The sequence below is a fragment of the Bidens hawaiensis genome, unplaced genomic scaffold, assembly GCF_021521415.1.
Source record: "Bidens hawaiensis isolate Kalapana, Puna unplaced genomic scaffold, B.hawaiensis_p1.1 tig00040839_1, whole genome shotgun sequence".
In the NCBI taxonomy this organism is placed as follows: Eukaryota; Viridiplantae; Streptophyta; class Magnoliopsida; order Asterales; family Asteraceae; genus Bidens; species Bidens hawaiensis.
The window spans coordinates 175,417-196,993 of NW_027497229.1; the positions used below are offsets into that span (position 1 = coordinate 175,417).

Genomic DNA, 21,577 nt, shown 5'->3' on the forward strand with positions numbered 1-21,577 from the left:
TGGTACTATTCTGGCAACCACCAACCGCTACTATTTGGTCATCTTTTCTGACCTCTAGTACCTACTAAATGCCTGTAAAACACCTCGAATCGTACATCATGATTTGGCATAAACTCTGTTAGTGTAACAGAAAAAAGGCATTCAATTTCAATCAGTAACAGTTAATGAAATGTGTTAGAATAAATATATTTTATATATATTTATATATGGCCCTTATAATTATTTATCTTATTATTGATCATTGACCTAAATAACCTTATGTTTATAACTGGTAAATCCTTGATGGACGGAATTACCCTTACTAACATTAATAGGGTTTCCCCTTGGGTGTATATATAGAGAGCTTATTAGAGAGGTTAATAACTAATGATGAATAATAACACCATAAGAATCATCCCCTACCTCTCTCTCTCAAATCGTGTTCATCAAGAACACCTAATCTCCATCCTAACCATACACCCTAAAGGGGAACTCGATCAGATTAAGAAGATGTCAATCTCAAACATCACTGGATTATCAGGTATTACATATTTCCTTGTTTCCATTATATCATCGATTATAGAAACTGATCAACATGTGGTATCAGAGCATGATGTTGATTAATCAGTTTCTTCGATGTCCATAAAAACTGGAATTAAAATAGGAAACGAGTTTTTGATTAAAACCCTTATGTTTACGGTTTTGATCATCATCATAAAACTGATTGGATCTGATGTTCGTATTACTTCTAACGAATTGTTAGGTCTGATTAAAACCTGTTCATTATAAAAAACCTGATTATTTTCGAAATCTGTTTTACAAAACTTTCAGATTTCGATTCCAGTATTAAATCTGATAATATAATCGAAAACAGTTTCGTAAAATTCTTGAAACTGTTCTTGTTTTTTTCGAAGATGTTCTTGAAGAACATCATAATTTTCGAAAACTAACCTTAATTAGGATTAACTTGGGAAAATGAAATCTGTTAAAGAGATAATATTATCTCTAAGTTTAATTTCAAAATCTTTTAAATAAAATAAAAGATATAATTTTGAAATCTTATTAAAATTAGAGATAATCTAAAACTTTAAAGAAATAATATTATCTCTAAGTTTAATTTCAAAATCTTTAATATAAAATAAAAGATATAATTTTGAAATCTTATTAAAATTAGAGATAATCTAAAACTTTAAAGAGATAATATTATCTCTAAGTTTAATTTCAAAATCTTTTAAATAAGATAAAAGATATAATTTTGAAATCTTATTAAATTTTGAGATAATCTAAAACTTTATAACAGAATCTCCCAAATCCCTTAAAATTAGGAAAAGGTTATCAGGTTGATTATTCTTTTCGAATTCTGCTAATGTTGCGAATCAAGGCATCTATTCACAACAACTGGACTCTAATCGCAACAAATGAAATGTTGCGAAATCGCATGATGTTGCGAGAATTACATATTATCTTGCGAGTAACATGTTGCGAATGTCCACTAATTATGTTGCGATCAGAACCTAGCATCACAGAATGTTGCGAAGGGACATATGTTGCGAAAAGTCACTAATGTTGCGAACCTTAAGATGTTGCGAGTATTACTTAAGATGTTGCGACGAGCTAATTTTGCAAGTTGTTGCGAGTATTACCTATTGATGTTGCGATCAGCCCATAAAATCACAGGATGTTGCGAGTACTCTTAATCGCAACAATTATGTTGCGAGTGCTTTAAATCGCAACAATGCTGATTACATCACAACAACTCCATTCGCAACATCTCTCATAACAACATCATTCGCAACATCTCTTATAAAACATCAATCGCAACATTACTTATGACTGCACTGTTCGCAACATCTAAAATCCCCTAACCAAATTCGCAACATCACTTCGAAGAAATCGCAACTTTACTTATATCTTACATGTTGCGAAATGATCAGAAACCCTTATATATAACCTAACTGATTAAGGGGCCCTGCTCCGTTAAATTACTTAACTTAAATAACACTTATAGTTCACTTCTGCCCAACGGTGATGTGTAACCTAATATTGTTATTTAAGTCTAATTAAGTATGTCACTTAAAAGTGTATGTCCTAACATTATCAGACATTCGCATGACTTTAGTTTTGCTTAACTTAAACAACACTTCATGAGTTCACTTCTGCCCAATGGTGATGTGGTAGCTTAACAAAGTTGTTTTAGTCTAACTAAGCATAGTCATCTAAAAGATGAGTATCCTAAAATTGCTAGATACTCAAATGACATTAACTTTGCCTTAAATACCTTAAATGTCTCAATTCTGCCCAACGGTGATTTGTTACATTTATGTATTGCAAACTTACCTTGTGCATAACATCAATATGCAGATTCAGCAGCGAATCAAGTCGAAAAGCGATAGCAGTTGGAATTCAAAAAGACATTCAGTGAATCAACAATTTCTCAACCATATGATATATATAGTGTATCATGAATTCAGCAGCTAGCTAATAAGTTTCAAATCAAAATTTGAAGTGAAAATGAAATCAACTAATAATTTATAAATCTGAATCTGAACATGTTTTTCATTCATTAATTCAGCCAATTCAATTGCAAACGGAATAACGAAGTCAAAGTCAACATTCAGATTAACCTCCAATAATAATAATAATAATAATAATAATAATAATAATAATAATAATAATTCTCAACCTAAATCTCAACAACATCAGTATATAATTATACACACAGAGAGAGATTCATTAACTCATCGGCAGCTAATGAAATGAAAATGAAGTTATAATCGATAGCATACCTTGGAGTTACGGTGAGTGTTTGCGGTGGCTGACGGCGGTGAGTCGGTGGCGGTGAAGTTAAGAGAGAAATCGTCGGTGAAGGAATAAAGAAGGAGAAGAAGAAGCATAGCGAGCAGCTGGATCCATATCAGCCATGGAATCCTATAACTGCTGATTATCACTTCATCCCCAAATTCATACATTCTTATTATTATTATTATTATTATTATGCATCCACAAAGAAAGAGAGGCGACCGAACGAACCAAAGAACTCGCTCGACTTCCAAATAAAATAAAATGATCCACGCCACTAATTATTTATTTCTTTTCTTGTTTTTTAAGTGACAAACTTACCCCCCCCCCCCCCCCCCCCGAACCTTTTGGCTATGCGTGATAACTGGATGGAATTCGTAAACTTTTGTTCCCTCCTTTGTCGGGTTCGAACCCAAGATTAAAGCGTTGATTCATCCATTTATCAAGATGTCCTTCGAACTGGCTAAAATGGAAATCGAACATGTGTATCCACATTAGATGGAACGGCCTCTTACCATTAAACACACCATTTTATAAAATATATAAGAAAATGATAATAATAATAATAATAATAATAATGTTATAAAAAAAGACCTAAAATTAAATGTCAGTCTCGATATGAATAACTACTTAGAAAAAATAAATATCTTTCAATTTGTATTTAAGCCACCTATGTTAGTGCGTCTAATCTTTGGTTCATGTTTTTCGTTATATGAACTATTATTAACTAGTACTTTACCTGTTCGGTGGACGGAAATATCAACATGAGAATATGACGCCTATATTATTATAATAATCTACCGACTTTAGACATTTGTCAACTTATGTTTGAGATTAACACGCCTTATAGCACTTACTTTTTTTGTTAGATTTGAAAATAAATGATTTAAATGAAGGCCATAGGCCTTTCAACAGTGATGTATTAAAACTTAATAAAGGTAATACGTAACGTTCATATTTCTTGTCAACTCAGTTTTAATTATTAATGGTATTTTATAAAACAAATGATACATCACTTGTAACATGTTTAAACCCTAATATATAATATAGATATCGTAACAATTATAATAACGTATAGAAAAAACTTGAAATACCAAACTTAAAAAGGTAACATAGAGTAAATTAAAATTACATGCATACATTCTACCAATGTTATTATAAAAAGTAGTTAAACTCGAACAATCTTGTTGCGGCTTAGAACACCAACTCTTGAAATCTTGGAAATACTTACCCGTTCCGTGGACAGAAACAGTAACGGGGAAATATGATGGATAAAATCACTTATTCCTTGGCATTAAGGACCACCACAAATGAGATCAGCATCACCCATTTATAATAATGAATTTTATTTTCCATTACCATCATATATTAATTGTTATATAAAAACACATTTGTGTACTAATCATGTCATATACCCGACCATTTTAGTGTCAAATAACAAACACATTTATTGTTTAAGTGTGCTCGGTTTGGTTAACCCAAAATCAATGTTGCAAAAGTCGCTAGGCGGTCCCTAGGCGGCCGACCCAATTGGAGGGAGTACTTGGAGAGTACTCGGACATGATAAATATAAAGGAAATTAGATTTTGGGTAACATATATATTTCAAATATCATAAGTTTACTAATATTTATAACAAAATAAATGAATATCAATATAAATAAGAGATATATTTTTAAACACTAAATTAATCTAAAAAATGTTAATCATTAATTAAAAATAATGATATTCGTTCTTTAATATTATAGAAATACGAATTATGTTATATTTTTTTAAGTCAAAATAGACCCAAGTTAACCGACTAGATGTGATTCAGGCTAATGTTGACCATATTTGACTAATTTTTAGTAACTAGGCGGAGTTAAAGAAACTCTCATCGGCACCATACCTTATAGCGAGTACTCAGAGAGTACTCGGCCTTGTAGACCTACTTTTACAACATTGCCCAAAATTATGCCAACCCAAAAAGACATTGTATAATTAATACAAAAAATAACTAAACTACCAAAAACATGTCTAAAAGTCTCAGAATTTAAAGTAATTTTACACATTTTGACCCTACTCACCTGACATGTTCATGGTCTAGTTTTAACATCTCTGGGCAAACCGCAAACTTTGGTTTTCAAGAAAATGGAAAAGGAAACCGGACGGGTTGCTAGACCAACCAAAACGATTTGGATTGGTGATTGTAACATCTATGTTTTTAATAATGAGGTCTATTTAAAACGGGCCGTTCAACTTTTTTTATTATTCAACTATCACTTACTACCTAGCCAAATTTAATGGATTTTGTAATTAAAATTGATGATTTTTTCAAAAGGACCCGCCTGACCCTAACTCATTTTCAGATGGATTTGCTCCAACCCGAAATGAATTTGAACCAAACTCACTTTGACCCGTCACTCATCCGACCTGCCTGTTGTTCCATTCTTACTTTAGACCCATTTGACTTAATGTATCTTGTCATTTTAATACAATCCACCAAAACCAAATAGATACTTGAGGACTTACACCATGATAAACTGCATTACTACGGACCATTTCCTGTGACCTGTAAAACTGGCTTCTACTAATACAAAGCATGTCTCAAGATAATAAGAATGATATGCTTCATATTATTTGAAGAAATTCTAGGAGAATGACATCAGTTGAATTGGCACTGATAATGCACATTTTGCATGGTGTTATAAGAACACAATTATAAAGTTAAAAGAACCGATAACATAAACACATTTAAAAGAAATTAGAAAATTTCACCTCCTCGAGAAATCAAAGTCGACGCAGAACGAACATTTCCCACAGACTCTTTCCAGCTCCACCGCCCATAATTAACGAAAAAAAGCTATGTGATTAAAAAAGGATACCACTTAGGAAGCTAATACAAATCAACCAACCAGGTATTTGGCATGTTCTTGATCTGTAATATAGAGTTAAAACACAGCAACAATTTAAGCATCAAAGTATGTGATTGACTGATTTCAGCCCTAAATCTTTATGCGTTCCAAAGATGCAATTTTACTTAAATTGTGACAAAATTTTGAAACTTTAAATAATGTGCGATTTTATCCGTTTTGAGCTGTAACTCGAACCTGCCAGACCCTAACAGTTTGCCAGGCCTGCTTGCACCCCTTCAAACCAAACACGCCATAAGTATTTAAACAGGTAGGAGTCTCAAAACTTGTTAGCACCTGTCTTACTCTTTAATTTTGCACAATCTTACAATGATGTCTTACGCTTAAAAGGCGCACACATGAGTAAATACTTCCACTAAGTAATAACTGAGTATAATTCCTAGTTTATGAAACATGCATTACACAGAATCTCATAACTTGTTAGCACATCTGTTTTACTTTCTGAGTAGTCATGAATAATGTGAATATATTTGGCATGTTCTTGATGATCAATGAAGTGGTGTATGGAGTGGTATGAATTAATGGTGAATGATACCGTTAACAACTGCTAATGCAGTCGTTATATGTAAGCTAAATATCGAAAAACTAACTGCAATAGTGAATAACGAGTTTTTATTTAGAAAGTTCTTGATCGTCAAAGAAGTAGCGTCTGAAATGTATCTAGAACATGTGGTTCCAGAACCCGCTTCATCACCGGTAAGACTATTGGTTATCGTGTGTTTTCTCTACTAAAAAAATGTTTTCATTTAATAATTTATTGTTTTATCAGCCTTTACTCAATAAGTCCATCCAACGTAATGATTCTTTAGACCTTTCAATAATAATATAAAGCATATCAATTAACCGATTCATCAGTCTACTAGTTTTGAACTGGTTCAGTTTCAAACGTTACAGTGAATCGTGCTCAAACTTTGGGCATGTCAAAACAGTCAAATCCAAACAAGACCTGGGGAGCTTTAATTTATGTGTTATATAGTATCTGACACTTATTTTTCACGTGGAATATAAGAAGAGTGACCCCGATTCATCACATATATTTGAAAAGTGACCCTGGTAAGATAATAATCTTGGGTCCGCAACTAGAACCCAGTCGATTGATGTTGAACTGGACATTGACCTGGAACTGGTACCAGTTCGAACATCACGGGTTTGGGTTTACAAATACGTTAGCCATTAACAAGATCACACAGCAAAATTCAAGTAAATCCGTTACAAGTACCAAAATCTTAATTAAAACAAAAACCCATTATCAAATTTCTTTGTTGCAATCACCTCAGCAAAATTTAAGTAAATCTTCTACTGCCAAAAACCTGAACCAGAAACATTTAAAGGTAAAGAAATTTGTGAAACCCAACTAGAAGTGGCAAACCCGAACACTGGCATGCAAATAATAAGGTTTTTCAATAAACGGGACATGTTTGGGTTGACTTGTTTAGTTAAATACGTCGACCCGTTTTTACAACCCGCCAACAAGATTTACACATTTACAACTTGATTATTACCCGCCAACCTGTTTGACATGTTTAGATAAATCGGTTAAACGGTAATGGTTAATGTTTTTTACACGAATAAAAATATGCATCGTATTCAGGTTAAAAAAGAATATAACTTTTTGTCCGTCTTTCAAAACTTTTTTATAAATATGTAATATTCTAATTCTAAGGTTTAAATAGAAGACTATTTGAGTATTGAAGCTTACCCGATGATGGCTGATCATGCACCTCCTTTCTGCTTTAGTGTTATTTTGTCCCCTAAACTCAAAGCAATGCCTTGGGTTTTACTTCTAATGCAGATATAACCGCTTAGTTTACCGTCGGTTTGTTTCTCAACGCTTAAGTTTACCAAGGCGTCCTCCCCGAAAACACTCTTCGCATACAAATTAGCAGCCAGGAATCCACAGTAACCTTCCAGGGCAGACCTGAAGAAGCCATAGGGAATAAAATACATATAGACACAAAGTTTTAATTAATACTGGTTTAGTTTTCAACCTGTTTAGCCTAAACAGATTCAGATAATTTTTGAGTCAAACCCGAAAACATGTTTATCTGAATGGAGTGTGTTCAGGTTGACCTGGCAATTCGACCCGCTTGCTTTATAATTTTTTTAAATATATGTTCTCTGTCATAACTTAAGCTGAATAGGTACTTTATTTGGGAGTGTTATGGGTTCAACAACACAAACCCGAACACAAACGAACTCGAAGATTGCACGACCCGCATATTCACGGGTTGACCCAAACACGACCCATTTGACCCGAATTTTTTTTTATTGTTTCACATATTAATACTTTAAACTTACATTTAACAAAAAATATAAATTTTTATAAAACAATTACATTTTAGTTATAGAATCTTACAACAAATTTCTTTTTAGTTTTATATTTTGGCATAAGATACCCGACCCGATTATACCAAGTCCAAATCCGTGAATTTCGTGCAGTGTTAGAACACAAATATGCAAATCAAATGTGGATAGCTTACGGTGGAGTTAGACACTTCATGTTTGTTGATCTAATAATATGCTCAAGAAACTCTTTCTCATCTTGAATGATAGTGTTCACAGCAACCTGAAAAATAAAAAAAATAAATTAAACTAAATTAATAAATCAATATATATTAAACAAGAAGTAACCCATACCTTGTTTTCCCATTCGAATTCGGCCCACATACTTCTATAAGCCGCATCACCACAAACAGCAGGAGATATATAATCCATAATATCAATATGAGTATCATTTAACACAACAACATTACGGTCAGAAACTTTCAAAGTCTCGTAAACAATGTTTCCAAAAATGACCCCAGTTTCAGTTGAGGAAACCTTAATGTTTGCCTTAATCTGCTTGCTTGACTCAGGGGCAAGAGTGTAATTTTGTGGACGCTCAACAAGCTTAAGGTCACCCATTGTTGCTAGCTCCAAACAAAGGTTCTGCAGGGTGTCTTTCGTTCGGTTGATGATTGTGACATCGAGGATAATGTCATAATGATGAACGTTGACGTATGCTTCAGCGTATACCGGGTCACTGAAACCAGTTAATTTAACAATATGGTTTAGGTTGTTTGCAGCATCCCCGTGTTTTATAAACTCACCGGTTGCACGTTTTAAGTCGTCTTGAACCTCGTCTTCTAACTCCAGCTGGCTCATGCCCTAAGAAGTTGACCAAGTAAACAAAAAATCTAACGGTTTGGTTTTATGTGCTTTAGAAAATCAATTTTTTGATTCGGTTTTGCATTAACCAAAAACTGAACTGAGCCAAATTAGTTATAATTTATAAAAATTAAAAATGGTTATCAGTTAGTTATTAGTTAGCAAAAAAATTAGGCCCTAACATTCAAGCCAAATTCATTATATTGGGCCTTTTTTCGCCCAAAAATATCAAGCCCAAGTGGTACCGACAAAAGTGAAACCAAACCGAGAAAAAAAAAACCCATTTTAAGTAATTTATGAGAAACTGATTAAAATAGTAATCAATTAGCCACTTACTACTCATTAATAAAAAAAATTAGGCGCAAAGTTCCAAGCCCAACTTCATTATTTTAGGACTTTTCTTGGCCGGATATTTTCAAACTCAAATGGTATAAAAGAAATAAATGAAACTGAACCAAACTCATCATGAAAACGAAAAAACCAAAACCAAGGATTTCAGTTCTGTTTAGGATTTGCATCAATCAAAACTTAACTGGACCAATCCTAGCCAAAAAAACTCAATATAAATTAATTTATAAGAAATTAATAAATGATAATCAATTAGTTACTCATCAACAAAAAAATTTAGGCCCAAAGTTTAAAGCCTAGATTCTTTATTTTGGACCTATTTATGGCCTAAAATTTCAAGCCTGATTGGTACCAGAAAAACCCGAACCACACCAATCCCGTCATGAAAACCGAAAAACCAAAAAAGGCAAAAGCAAACAGTTTTTATAACCCAAAAACCTAGTTTTTGGTTTGACTTGAACCCAAAACCGATTCAAACTGACCCATTCACACCGCTAACAAGATGCCAAGAACCAAGAATATGATGCAACTTACAATGTTAAAAACAACACATGTTTAACGCAAAAAAAATTTTACCTTTCTGCTCTTCAAATGATAAAAGTCAATGAGCTCATCAGGCTGTGCATGTAAAACCTGAGCCTTAGCTTTAATTTCCTCCGCTTCACGCCTTTGTTTCTCCACAAGCATTTGAACAAAACTTGCATGACAACGCTGCAGCCATATTTTCCTCATACGTTCATCAGGATTACACAACAACCTTATACAAACAACAATTCTGTCATATGAATCATTATCAATCGGGTGAGGAAGAAACGAAGATTGACCAAGTTGCAACATTGAAACAATAATCAACAACACTTGAGTCGACGCTTTGTTGACTTCAACTTTTGACTTCTTAGCCTCGGTCAACCGCAACACGAGCCTGGTCAATGCACAAACCACAACCGCACCCAAAAAGAAATCACCAGTTAAAAAATCAAAGACCTCAAGTTTCCTGAATTTAATGATGCTTGGACAATTGGATAAGAAGCAGTTTCAGAAGCTGCACTCTGTGTAGCATACGTTCCATCTGCAAGAATCGCAGGCCGTTTAGAAGATATAGTTATTGAGTTGACTTGTTGAGACCTTTTGGAAGCTTCTAGACCATCATCCCCTTCTGAATCCAAGTAAAATGGGAGGTCACCAAGACACTGTTTTATGATTGTAATCCCACTTTCAACTTCAGAAACAGAAACACAATACTCACTAATAATCCAACGAGCACACGAACAAACGCGTGCAGACCGTATCTGGTAAAACGTATCCAACAGCCTAGTTACAATAGCAACCCTCAACTTTGGATTTGTTTCAATTATCTCCCTTACAAACACAATCACATCCATTGCAGAACCAACATTACAATCACCCAAGAAATCCATCAACATATGCACAACAGCGCCTGCAACTTCAGGAAACTTAACCGCACACGAATGAATCGCTTGAATAAGCATTTGACGATACTCACCGTCTTTCTCAAACTCCCCACTCTGAGTTCTTACAACTTCCTTCTTCAAAGTAAGAACCACTTCATTAATGTTTTGGGGAGTTATTAAATCAAGAGCAATATCAAGTGTTTTCTTTCTGATATCATGATTTGGGCTTGTAACTGCCCTCAGTACATCCATTATCATTTCAACCATAATTTCCTTGTGTAAAGTTTTTAGTTCCTCTAACCGATCAAGCACGATAAGTTTCACATTGTTGTCACTTTGAGTGAGTAACAGCTGGCAGTAAGTATTGGCTGCAGCCCTAATGGCAGTAGGAGCAGAGGATAAAGATACCAAAGTTCCAGCACATTCAAAGACAACCGCAGCCGAAGGTGCGTTTAACAGAGATATGATAATGTTTATATACTTCCCTTTTTCACCCGTATTCGCTCTGCACACTTTGCGTATCAAATCCAACACGACCATTTGTAACAATTCTCCCCATTCAGACACTTTATCCACATGGGTCAAAAGGTAAGTAACTGCATAATCTTGTGCACATGTGTAAAGCATAAGAAACGCGTTTCTTTTTGCAGATTGATCAGCTTCGGTTGACAAAACTTTTTCAATCATTTCAGCTGCATCAACCAAAAGATGGTCGCCATTTGGAAGCTTGTAGATGGAACTCACTGCAAGGATTGCATTCCTCCTAACAAATGGATTTCTGTGGTCCAAATTGGTCACTACAGAAGGAACCAAAGGCTCGATAATCTCGGTTTCATTAATACCCCGAAGAAACCTTAAAGTCACACCACGAATGTATTCGTTCGGATGTTGAAGATTGTTTCTTAAGTTCTGGCAGATTAATATCATTTCGGCTAAGACTTTGCCTTTGGAGTCTGTTTTTGCAATGCTTTCAAGGTAAAGAAGTAGTAGTTTCTTAACTGTGTGATCCTCTGAAGGAAGAACGTAGCGAATGATTGTGATAAAAAGCTGTGGAAGTGTCTCTCCATTCAAAACGAGCATAACGGCTTTTTTCATGGCGTCTATCTTTGCAGTATCGTCATTTCCTTCAAGCGCCTCTTTGATCTCATTGGCAAGTGCAGGTGTTCCTTTGTCAAAATGAACAAGCAGAGAGCATGATTTCTCCTCCATATTTTGTGCTGCAAATCAAATGACAAGTAATTGTTTAGTTAAGAACGTAAGTTAGAGTTTCTTGTTTGTATGCTTTGATATTATTCGGAAAATGAACTTATCTATTCTTTCTTGTTATCTCATTTTACCAAAAATGCATCAATTAATTCAATCAACTCGGTCATAATTCTATCCAATTTTCGGTATCATCTAAATATATGAATTCGCAATAATCACAAGTCGGATGAAATGATTCATAGTTAAATTCCAATAACTAAAAATTCCATCCGATACACAAAGTAATCTGACATCGGAGTCGTAGTAACGATGTAAAAACAAAATCGATATGCAATAATAATAATAATAAAACAAAGTTAGTCGATCGGGATTCCCTAAACATAAAATGCAACAATAATCACTAAAATTCCATCAGATATCGAACTGGTAAATGGATACGTAATTCGAAACATCAGTAGCTTACACATGAAATCAATACAGTTACCAACAAACAAAGAGCACAAGTTAGATTTCAAAATAAGCTTAATCAGATTGATCTAGAGATCCTATTGATCAAGCACGTACAATATAACATTAATTAAAAAAAAAAAAACTAAAGTTCTATTTATAGCCAAACAAAATGTGTATGTATTAATAAGACGTAGAACGTAACGTTAATTAGTGGAGATCTGGATGCCCTAAAACAAAGATATACATGCATCAGCAGCAGCAGCTAGCAATAATATCCGATTAATGACATACGTCTATATATGAAAACCTAACCTAACGTAACGTAACGTAAAACGAAACGTATGAGTGTATGAGATTGAAACGGAGGGATGAAATCATGTAATGGAAGAAAGATGTTATGATTATGAGGACGTTAATTAATATCATAATAATAAACTATTAGTATTATATTGTGATCGTGTATATATATACCTGATGATCGACGGCGGTGCGATGGCGGATCGAGAGAGAGAGAGAGAAACTAAGGGAAGAAGGAAGTTTCTTTCACAATTGCTTGCAACATTTCATTTCATTTTAATTCAACCTATCGACACGACGCATCGGCATGCACATATATATATATATAGATGAAGAAACACTAACCAGACCCCGGGCAGATTACTGGTAACCTGGGGGTTGGAGAGCTGTTTCCCACGAGGGGTTAGACCCTTGGAAGATGGTTCTTCTGATAACCTGCAAAATAGACACCGTGAGCTCGTCACTGAGAAGGGGGGGTTCCTCCTTGTGACCACCCTCCGGCGTGAGAATCAGACTAGATTGCTCTTTAAATATAAAAGTATATTAAGAGATTGCTAGAGCAGATATCAGGTATATATGATAAGATAAGATGTTGTAAGATGATCATACCATTGGGGTATTTATAGCCGAAGGTAGGTTTCCAAGGGGTTTAGCCGGCCCAACACGCTACCAACTGTAACCTATGCACGTGCCCTGCCTGTGAGTGGTGGATAGGTAGCGGCTGACTCAGAGCAGGCGTGTCGTGCACTCTTCCTCTTCTGCCAACTACAGGCTAGGCACGTGGTATGGCAGGAGTTGGTGGGTAGGCGGCGGCTATTGGTCACAGTGCTGTGGCGTGCTGTCTGCCATGCTGCTGTCAGTGAGCTGTCGCATTCTTGGTCAGATCTTTTGTCTGTACCTCGTCAGGTATCACACAAAAGATCCTCCATCATACGGACTGGCTCATTTAGGCGGGAGTTTTCCCCCTCCCGCCTTTGCTCATTCCTTCAGGTGACACTGGGGAGAGTTAAGTGCCTTGTGCGTGTAGCCATGCTGCGCGGGTGGCCTTCCCTAATGGCTTGTATCCGAGGCTGCGGGGACAGGCGGAGTCCTTCACCATTGGGAGGCATTTCCTGCGGGACCAGCTTGCGTACTGCGCGTAAGGACGTTACGTCTCTGAGCATGGTTGGTCCTGCGGATCCAGTTGGTCTCTGCGCAGACGTCCCTGTTTAAGGTGAGTCTTGCGGGTCCAACTGGGCTCTGCTGGGACCTACCTCTTCAAGTCCCCCCAGTCCAATGTTCTTCTCATGAGTGTTTAATAAAATGAGGTGAACTTTTGGACTTGAGCAAAGGGTTTTGAAAAGGGTTTTGTAAGGTTTTCCATGGGGATTCTTTCCGCGGAAGTCCTTGTCACTTGCAGAAATGCCCGAGTTTCCTGCTTGGTCTTTGGGTATGATGCGGGTAGGTCTGTAACCTCCTCGCAAGTCAGGAGCATTGAGTCCCAGTTGTATGTATTTTCCATGAGGTTTTGGTAGTTTTGAACATAATGATCAATTATGTTAAGACCACCAATTCCATCTTGGAGCTTCAAACAACGTAGTTCTCGACGTTCCCGCTATGCGGGGATGTTATTTCCGTTTCCGCAAGCATTGCCCAGAAGATCCTTCTTGGTTTCAATTCCCAGCGGAGCGCTAGGTATGTGAAGGGTTTTGCCTTAACACTGTACCTGTGCTTGTCTTACGGTTACTTTACTTCCAAGGTATTCCTGGCGTCAATTCCCTGCGGGTGCTAGGTATGTGAAGGGTTTTGCCTTTACACTGTACCCGCACCCGTCTTATAGTTACTTGGTTGCCGAGGTACTTGGCTTCAATTCCCTGCGGGTGCTAGGTATGTGAAGGGTTTTGCCTTAACACTGTACCCGCATCCGTCTTACGGTTACTTGTTCACCAAGGTTTTCTTGGCTTCAATTCCCTGCGGGTGTTAGGTATGTGAAGGGTTTTGCCTTAACACTGTACCCACAGCCGTCTTACGGTTATTTGCTTGCCAAGGGGTAAGGGGTATTTTCCCGCTTACTTTTTAATATTTTCGAATTTTGAATTTTGAAATTCGAAGAGTTGGTGAAAAGATAAGTCCAAACCTCTGAAACGTCGTGCGACGGTTTCTTCTGACTGTGTCAGGACGTGCAGGGAGTTATGGTGACGTGACAGAACATGGTCATTCCAGTTGCTTTTTCAGGACGTGCAGGGAGTTATGGTGACGTGACAGAACATGGTCATTCCCTGAACCTCTCAATGCTGTGCCTGCTGCTGGAGTTGACATTTCTTCTTCTGAGGAATCCGCAGAAGGTCCTCCACTGGTGCGGAAGAAAAAGGCTGCCGTCGGGAAAGGCAAAGAGAAGGTGGCCTCTACGGCCGACCCGGTAGTCCTATCTGACTCGGAGTCAGATAGTGCAGAGGTGGCGGGGAAGCCCGGTGGTGAGGAGACCACCGCTCCGGAGGCTGTAGCTGTTACCTCCGGGGAGGCAGCGACGACGACGGTTACCGGTGTCAAGAGGCCGGCTCCATCGGGTTCGCCCCCGCTCGTCCGTACGTTCAAGCTCAAGAAACCCCGTAAGTACCCCCATAATTCTTGTCTAGATTTGTTGTTTCAAATAAATTTTTCTAACACTTTTGCTTGTGCAGGTGTGGATGTTGACGCATTCCCGGGTGTAGTTGGAGCAAGTATTCCCCCGCCAATGAGGGAAGGCTCGGTCAGCCTTCCCGAGGCGTCGACCCAGGCGTCTGCGCCTGCTTCCGTTGGTTCCAGCCTTCCTGAGGCTGTTCCAGCTGAGGTGTCTCCGCCGGCCGTGAGTGCAATTTTTACAGCATCTTTCACGGAGCCGGCGGTTACTGTTGCTGAGGAGGCGACGCCAACAATGGCTACCACAGCGGCTGCCACTATACCTGCGCCACCGGCACCGACGGCCGGACCATCAGGTACGCGCCGGGCTTCCCGCCGATCTATGCCACCTTCCCATCTGCCTGACCTGTTGGATGGATTTCCTTTAGGTTCAGGTGATGGGTTTGGCGGCTATCGGCCTGTTATTGACCCTACAGGTACGTAGGGTTCTTTTTCCTTTGTATATTTTTGTCATCTTTTCCTAACTGCCTTTGTTTCTTTTGCAGTGTCGGATTCCAATGAAGTGTATGTTCCAAGATGGAACATACGCCGAGGAACAACCCTTCGCACCCCTGTGGAGTGCGTGGATTGGGCTCGCCACGCTGCTCCTCATGGTGCGTTGGGGGAAGCCATGGCTAGCTACCAGGAGGGTAGGCTAACCAATGAGCTCCGGGTTCTCCAAGCCCGGATGCAGCCCCGCGTCGAGCTGCTTTGTCGTGAAAACGACAAGTTAAAAGCAGCTCGCGCCAAAGAAATATCTGAGACGCGGGCTCTGCGGGAGGAGAACCGGCAGTTGGCCGCTGCCGCCGCCGAGAAGGAGAGAGCATTCAAGGCCCTCGAGGTTGAAGTCCAGGCGCGACTCGAGGCCCGCTCCAAGGCTGCCCAAGCTGTGAATGAACAGCTTCGGCTGGCTAAGGAGACTGCGCGAAACTCAACTGAGAGGGCTGCCAAGGCTGAAGCTGTTGCTGAGCCGCTTCGCGAAGAGAATGAGCAGCTTAAATGCAAATTAAAGGCTCTTCAGCATGCTCATGACGCCTTGGCAATGGAAGATGCCAAGAAGCTGCAGGAGATCCTTGACCAGAGGGGGGTGCTTGACCGCACTGAAAGGAAACTCAAAAGCGTCGAAGAGGCTGCCGCCAAGGAAGTTCAACTTGCCAACCTTGATAAAAGCGGAGCCGAACGTGCTTACAAAGAAAGTCAAGCTACCCTCCAATGGCTGCTTCGAGAAGCGTTGCCTCAGGTATCTTTATCTTTTTCTTTACGCTTTCCGCTCGTAATTAGAAAATGTTCTAACTTGTATTCTTTTGTAGGTTGTGCGTCGGGTCCTTTCAGAGACCTCTTATGACGATGCGATGAGCGCAGCCCTCAACGCTTCTCATGAGGATGGGGAGAAGACTGGCTTCCTGCTTGGTCTTGGGTTTGCTGAGAGAGGCTTTCCGCCCTCCAACTTCCCTTTATTCAATGTTAATACTGAAGCTGCTTATGACCAAGCTGTGAACCAGTACGCTGCCTTCCCGCATCCAGTGGTGGAGAAGGTGAATGAAGCTGCTGCTGCTGATGATGGGCTAAACATCCTTAAGGCTTTCCTTGGGCAGCCGCTCTCTGACGGTGCTGGTCCAAGCGGAGGTGGCCCTGAAGCCTGATCCTGAAGATCCCTTCCCACTGCTAGGGTAGACTTAGCTTTGTATAGATTTCTTTTAGGCGGGTAGTTACCCGGCCACTGTTGTAATATATCATTGAAATATACGATTGTTATTCCTTTCATTGGATTCTTTGCTTTATAAACTTATGACTTGCATACTTAGTTTAAAATAGCAATTTTCCAAGTGTTTAGAATAAGAACCTTTGAACGTGGTTGATAGTGGGTTAAAGTTTCGCTTCCTCCTTCGTGATTGTGCGGGTAGAACCGTCACTTGCACTTGGTAGGATGGCTAAACTTTAACTTTTATCTAACCTGCGTGTAGGTTTTTCTTACTTTTTGAGGATAAGTTAACCTTTGAACGTGGTTGATAATAGGTGTGAAGTTTTGCTTCCTCTTTCGTGATTGCGCGGGTAGAACCGTCACTTGCACTTAGTAGGATGGCAAAACTTTACCCATACCTGACCTGCGTGTAGGTTTTTCTCACCTTTTTAAGAATTTTGTTTTGAACCGTTCGACGCGCGGTTGTCGATAGGTTAGTGTTCATCTTCCTTTCATGATTCGTGCGGATAGACCGGCACTTTCATTTAATGGAATAATTGAACTCTTCTCCTTCAACTGACCTGCGTGAAGGTTTGCCATGTTATTGGGTTCGTGCGGGTAAGACCGCCTTCCCACGCAACGACTTCACGTAATGTGAATGCCGTCACCAGTGTTGGATAGTTTTAACCGTTCGACGCGCGGTTGTTGATAGGTTAGTGTTCATTTTCCTTTCATGATTCATGCGGATAGACCGGCACTTTCATTTAATGGAATAATTGAACTCCTCCTTCAACTGACCTGCGTGAAGGTTTGCCTGTTGAGGATAAGTTAACCTTTGAACGTGGCTGATAATAGGTGTGAAGTTTTGCTTCCTCTTTCGTGATTGTGCGGGTAGACCCGTCACTTGCACTTAGTAGGATGGCATAACTTTACCCATATCTGACCTGCGTATAGGTTTACCTTTTCCTCTTAAGAATTTTGAACCGTCCCACGCGCGGTTGTTGATAGGTTGGTGCAGTTCCCTCGAATGATTCATGCGGATAGACCAGCACTTTCATATGGTAACTTTTTTCCCCTTCAACTGACCTGCGTGAAGGTTTATCATGCTTTTTGGGTTCGTGCGGGTAGGACCGCCTTCCCATGCAATGACGTTTTTTGTAATTATGCGGTGAAGACCGGCATATTAGTGTGTACAAAAGTATAAATGTAAATCATTAGCTTCGACGTTTGAAAGAGAATCATTTCCATTAGAAGTGGCTCTTGGCCTTTTCTGTATAAATTGGAATTGATTACATGCAAACTGTGTAATTGAACTCCCTTCCATGTTGGGACAGGAGTGCCATCGAGCCGACACGCACCTGTTTCGGGATCTCGTTCTTTACGCAGCATGTAGTCTCCATATTGAAGCTGATTTTTTATTCATGTTTACCCCAGCCATGGTTCCACACGCACCTGCCTGCCTGCTTAGCTTTTATTTCGCCACGAGGTGTGCGAGCGTCCCATCTCTGACGAATGTTTCGACCATGTCTTTTACGTCTATGCATTCTTCAGTGTTGTGGCCTTTTGTTCTGTGATAGTCACAGTACTTGCTCCGATCAGCATCGTGACGATGTCGGATTACTGGAGGCTTTGGCCATGGGAGCTCTTCAGTAGCAAATATGTCAGTGACGCTTTTGGTAAGTGGCGTCCATCTGGAGTTCCGGTGCAGCTTTACATTATCCCTTTCACCCAATCGGTGCTGTAAGCCGGATGAGGTGTCAAAGTTTACCCTTGACTGCCAAATGCCTTGCTTCCGTTTTTTGTTCAATCGGGCGGTGAGGACGTTGTCCTCTCTCGTCCTCTGGGTGTAAAGGTTTGTGCTCTGCGGAAGGTCTCTACCCAGTTGCTTCTCCGTTTCCGCATAGCGTTTGGCTGCTGTCATGATGCCATCCCATGTGGATGGCATTCCATCTTTACCCGTTAGGGTGCGGATAAGCTCTGGGTCCTGCGCGCCCTGGATGAAGGCTGCGCGAACAAGATCCTCGCTGATATTGCCCAAACTTAACTTCTTTGAGTTGAAGCGAGTGATGAAGTTTGGCAGAGATTCATCTTCTTCCCGTATGCATTTGAGGATTGTCCATTGCTCCTCGGTATACTTTCGCTGCTGGCTGAAGTGTTGGCTAAACTTCTGCTGGAAGTCTGCCCAGTCGTAAATGTGGTTAACCGGTAAACGATCAAACCAAACCCTAGCAGCCCCCACCAGCGTCATTTGAAACATGTAACACCACGTGGGTTCCGTCCAGTTGCTGACGGTTGCCCCTGCTATGAACCTGTTCAAATGGTCGTCTGGGTCGGACATACCATCATAAGTGCCTATGTTGGGCATTTGTTTGGCACTTTTTGGGGCAATTGCTTCCGCAATGTCCCTTGCAAATTTGGACGTTCCCGCATTTGCAACGTTCGGTCTGAACGTTTTGGAGAAGTCTCGTGAACTTCCACCTGTGCTTTTTGGTTTGAAGGCTTGTCCAAAATGCCTTCTCGGTTGGGAGTCCGTTTCCTTACGCTTCCCTTTTGCCCTATGGCGAGGGTTCGCGTCGGAGTCAGATTCCTCCGAGTCATTGTCCAAGTATTCTTCGAATTCGTCGGCCTGTTGGACGGAACGCAAGCGTTCGTCCAACTCAGCTTGGAATTCCTTTTGTCGTGCCTCCGCCCATGCCTTAACTTCATCGAGAGTTTGGCGGGGGAGTCTTGTTCGTTTTTTAAACTGGGTATCGGTGAATCCCAGTGGGCGATTATTTACTGCACTTGCCCCAGCTTGGGTAACTGGGGTAGTGTTCGTAAAATTTACTTCACTTGCCCCGGCTTGGGTAACCGGGGTGGTGTTTGTAAAAACTGTGTTGCCGGTATTCCCTCCAGTAGCTGGGGTTGTGGTTACCGGAGTTTCTTTAACCATCTTTCTAGAAGTTTGAAAAAACTGGAGAAAAATGAAGTTCTAGCTTTATGCACGGATGGCGCCAATGAAGAAACACTAACCAGACCCCGGGCAGATTACTGGTAACCTGGGGGTTGGAGAGCTGTTTCCCACGAGGGGTTAGACCCTTGGAAGATGGTTCTTCTGATAACCTGCAAAATAGACACCGTGAGCTCGTCACTGAGAAGGGGGGGTTCCTCCTTGTGACCACCCTCCGGCGTGAGAATCAGACTAGATTGCTCTTTAAATATAAAAGTATATTAAGAGATTGCTAGAGCAGATATCAGGTATATATGATAAGATAAGATGTTATAAGATGATCATACCATTGGGGTATTTATAGCCGAAGGTAGGTTTCCAAGGGGTTTAGCCGGCCCAACACGCTACCAACTGTAACCTATGCACGTGCCCTGCCTGTGAGTGGTGGATAGGTAGCGGCTGACTCAGAGCAGGCGTGTCGTGCACTCTTCCTCTTCTGCCAACTACAGGCTAGGCACGTGGTATGGCAGGAGTTGGTGGGTAGGCGGCGGCTATTGGTCACAGTGCTGTGGCGTGCTGTCTGCCATGCTGCTGTCAGTGAGCTGTCGCATTCTTGGTCAGATCTTTTGTCTGTACCTCGTCAGGTATCACACAAAAGATCCTCCATCATACGGACTGGCTCATTTAGGCGGGAGTTTTCCCCCTCCCGCCTTTGCTCATTCCTTCAGGTGACACTGGGGAGAGTTAAGTGCCTTGTGCGTGTAGCCATGCTGCGCGGGTGGCCTTCCCTAATGGCTTGTATCCGAGGCTGCGGGGACAGGCGGAGTCCTTCACCATTGGGAGGCATTTCCTGCGGGACCAGCTTGCGTACTGCGCGTAAGGACGTTACGTCTCTGAGCATGGTTGGTCCTGCGGATCCAGTTGGTCTCTGCGCAGACGTCCCTGTTTAAGGTGAGTCTTGCGGGTCCAACTGGGCTCTGCTGGGACCTACCTCTTCAATAGATGAATTTTAATAGGTTTATTGGAATTTAATAATCCAAACTTTGGCCTATTGGCCGATATTAATCCCAACTTAAGAAATTCCTAGAATAATCCTAACTTTCACTCTATAGGCCTCCGCTGAGTTTTTTGTTAACAGGAACTAACTCAGTTAGTTTTAAAACAAAATATGTCATTTCTACAAATTGAATGGGACAAACGAAAAATATGAATTAACTTACAAACTCAATGACACGAGCGCCACCACCACCGCTGTTGCCGCCACCGACACCGCGACCCTCGACACCACCACCACCACCGCCGTCAACACCGTCACCACCACCACTGCAGCCTCTGCCACCGGTGGTGGGGGTGTAGGCAGTGGCGGAGGTTGCGGTGGTAGTGGCGGTGTCGACGGCGGCGGTCATGATGGTGGCGGTGTCGAGGATCGCGATGTTGGTGGCGGAAACCGCGGTAGTGGTGGCGGCAACTCAATTTGTAGAAATGACATATTTTGTTCTAAAACTAACTGAGTTAGTTCCTGTTAACAAAAGGCTCAGTGGAGACCAATATAGTGAAAGTTGGGATTATTCTAGGGAATTTCTTAAGTTGAGATTAATATCGGCCAATAGGCCAAAGTTTGGATTATTAAAATCCAATAAACCATTTTAATAATCCCTATTAAATGGTATTGGCCGATAATAATCCATACCCAAATTCAAAAAAGTTGGCTTCCAATGGTCCCCTGTTAAAAATGAGTTAACGGCGTTATAGTTTTTTTTCTGAATTTCAAACCAGGGCTT

General features: G+C 40.2%; 1 pseudogene; it reads right to left on the minus strand.

Moving 5' to 3' along the window:
* Positions 1 to 7,402: 7,402 nt before the first annotated feature.
* On the minus strand, positions 7,403 to 12,042 carry LOC143592480 (coatomer subunit beta-1-like; annotated as a pseudogene).
* Positions 12,043 to 21,577: the final 9,535 nt, after the last annotated feature.